Genomic DNA, 3,391 nt, shown 5'->3' on the forward strand with positions numbered 1-3,391 from the left:
CCAGTGCAACCACCCCCAACACACACACACCCACACACCTGTGCAGGGAGAGCGGTAAATGATTACAAGCTGTGGCTTGTCTAATTGCTACGGTTCCCAGGGAGGTGACCCCAGGCGACCTCTCCCCTGTTCCACAGCATTTCTCAGCTGTGGGAGGGGGGACGCCCTTGGCTTGTTTTGTTTCAGTTTTTGCCCCCGTCTCTGGCCCTTTCCTTTCGCTCTCCCAGCAGGGGAGGCTCTGAGATGTGGGGAGAAGGGAGGGCCCTGCCCAGAGCCAGATACGCTCCTGGGTGTGGCCTGGCTCGGCCCCCCAGCGCTGCGCCTCAAAAGGTCTTGCCCCTTTGACAGAAAGGCCAGACCCTAGCCCCAGCCCCAGGGAGGAAGGGAAGCCCATTTCCTGCGGCTGCCTGGCCTTAGCCCTGCCCCCTGGGCGCTGTCCTAGGCAGTGACGGGGACGGCTCTGACAGGGCCGGCGGGAGGGTCAGGGGAGTACTGGTGCTGGAGGGCCGGAGAGCTGCTCCCCACGCTGGGGTTTGCGTTCTGAGCTCTCCCACCTCGGTGCAGCCCTAGGGAGACCCCGGCCGGCCGCCGCACTGCATTGCCGATGGCTGCCAGCGGGGCTGCAGGTGGAATCCACGGCTCCACGCCCTGAGTGCATGGCCCACGCTCTCCACCTGGGGCCCCACCACTTCCCTACACCCCCCTCGATAGTTCCTGCCCCAGTCCACTAGCCCAGTCGCTGCTCCTGGGGACCCTGGCCCAACCCCGGGCCAGCCTCTGTGCTGGGAGCCAGAGGGCGGGGGAGTGTCAGACTCAGCCCCAGCATCACCAGGAAGACATGAGCTCTGGCCAGGGCAGTGATCTCTGCCTGGCACTCCAGCTGAGCTGCAGCAGGGCCATGCCCCCATACTCAGGATCAAGGTATAGCACTGCCCACCCTCTGCTCCCAGTGCACTAACCTCTGTGCGCACCCAGCCCCTCACAGCAACACATGCACGGCAGGGGGCCCTGTCACCCACGTCCCGCCCCGAGCTCCCAGGGCCAGTCCCGGGCTCCTCCGCCAGGCATATGGGGCACAGGGGCAGTGGGCTGGGAGAGGGGCCATGCCCGGCTGCTGCTGTCTGCACTCACCCCGGGGCCGGGGCCTGGGTTGTCCAGCCGCAGGCGGCAGCTGGGCCCAGAGGGCCAGGAGCCCCACGAGGAGGAGGAGGATGGTCCCTGGCTTCATGGTGCTGCTGATGTGAGTGCCCTGCGCTGAGCCCGGCCGGATTTATACTCGCCAGGGCCCGGCTGGGTGAGCAGGGGGCAGGTCTCCTCCTGGAGACATGTCCTTTCATTTCACTGTCGGCCCTGCCCCAGGCAGTGTCATGAGCCGAGAAATCATTTACCCCGGCACCGTTCCAGCTGGACCAGGGTGTCTGCGGGGGCACGGGGGGGCTGGAGGAACCCAGCCACCCATTCTCGTCAGTAAAGAAACGTGTGTCCGAGCACTGCCTGAGACACCCCAGCGCCAGCACCCTGGGAAACCAAACGCTGGGTCCCTTTGGGGGAGCCTCACTGGCTCCTCCCTGTCCCAAGGAGCTTGCCCCTCACCCGGTTAACACGGGGGCCGTGCAAGAGCAGAGACTTGAGCCGGGCTAGTCGGGGAGCCCAGAGCAGCTCAGCGGGCAGTGCCAGGGACTCGCCACCACACACTAGTGCTGCACTCTCTGCTCCTGGCCCAGGCAGCGTCTGAGACTGGGCCGTTGTGTCGCACTGCTCAGGGAGGCTGCCTGGGCCTGGTCTTTGACAGTTTGGGCCCAGCGCCCCCCTCCCCCCCCCCCCCCCGGCTTTGCACGCACATTTACCACGACTGCACATAAAGGCTGGGTGGGTGCAGACACACAGGCCCCTAGCCAGCCATTCACAAGCACGACTCCCCCACTTTGTGCATGCTTACTGTGATTGCACGTGCAAACGATGCACACACATTTTTGCACGGCCACCTTGTGAAAATCTGGGTATTTGTGCATATGTTCAGCCAGCTCCCTCTGCTACCTTGCACCGCCCTGCGGCAGGGCTGCCAGCCACGGGCATGTACAGCCCCTGCACCCTAGGGAAGCAGCAACGGTGGGAGGAAATGAACCCTGGGTGCTCTGGAGATCTGCAGGCGTGGCATGATGGCAGGGCGTGATTCTGTGCCGCTCCTAGGGCCATCCCTGTGGGCACTGCTCTGCTTGCCACTAGCGCCCTTGGCGGCCTGGCTGAAGCGGTGTCTGTCCCTGGACTCTCTCAGGGGAGCGGTAGGAGGTCCAAGTGGGTGTTGTCTACAGCAGACCTGCACTGAGGCAGCTGGCAGAGGTGGGACACGTTCTAGCCATCTGTTATGCAGTAACGGCATGGTTGGTATGTGCCCAGCACCCCAGACCTCTCCTGGGTGGAATCACAGCAGCCCATCTGTGTGTCATGGGCCCAGTACTGCTAGCATCTAGTGAAGAGACTGCTTCAGCTCAGGTGGCAGGGGGCTGTGCTTGGGGAGCAGGAGGCTGGCGTTCTAGCCCTCCCATGGTGGAGCTCGGTGAGTGACATGGCAGCCACGCTGCCCAGTTCACCACCGGCCAAGGAAAGAGCCGTGAGCACGACGCTCTCGTACCCACTAGCTTTAAAGGCATCCGTGTCAATCCCTCTCCCCCAGGAGCATCAGCCTGGGCTTGCTGGAGGGTGAGGGGCACTCAGCGTCCGTGGCCAATCGTGCCAGGGCCTGTCTGCTCCGACTGCCAGCAGGGGGCAAATCAGTGCTGGGATGGGGCCGTGTTCTATCAGGTTGGTTCGTGGGCCACCGGGCGGGATCAGCACCATCCCCACAGGGGCTGGCGGCTGTGGGTGTGAGTGGCTGTGTGGGTCAGTTCAATTCCACTTGGAGTCCTTTTCGCCCAGTCTGAGCTGGCTGGAGTCTCTCTGGGGAGACTTTAGGGAGGCCCCGTGGTGTCTCAGCAGCTCCCCGCGGGGCCAATCGCCCCCCAGGATCTGGAGCTACAACCAGCTTCAGATAGTCCAGGTCATGTAAGTTCCCCTGGAGAATCATCACCCGCTGTCCTAGGCTTTTGGTCGCTCTGATCCCCTCTGGAAACCGGCTGTCCCGGCGTAGGCGTTAACCAGCCCTGCCAGGCCTTTGAAGTGCCGTCCCATGCTTGGGGGTTTGGAATCAAGGAACAAGAGCTCCATCAAAGCACCACGCCGCCTGCTCCCCAGCTAGGGGGGCACCGTCTCTGTGTGCCCGTGCCCACGCGGCGAAGGGCAAAGCTAGATGCGGCACCTTGTGTCCCACGGAGCGGGACGCGTCTTCTGGCGCCTGGCTGGCTCATTTCTCCCTGCAGCGGAGACACTTGGCTCAGCTTTTTTGAGGGCTTTG

The sequence above is a fragment of the Emys orbicularis genome, chromosome 12, assembly GCF_028017835.1.
Source record: "Emys orbicularis isolate rEmyOrb1 chromosome 12, rEmyOrb1.hap1, whole genome shotgun sequence".
Lineage (NCBI taxonomy): Eukaryota > Metazoa > Chordata > Testudines > Emydidae > Emys > Emys orbicularis.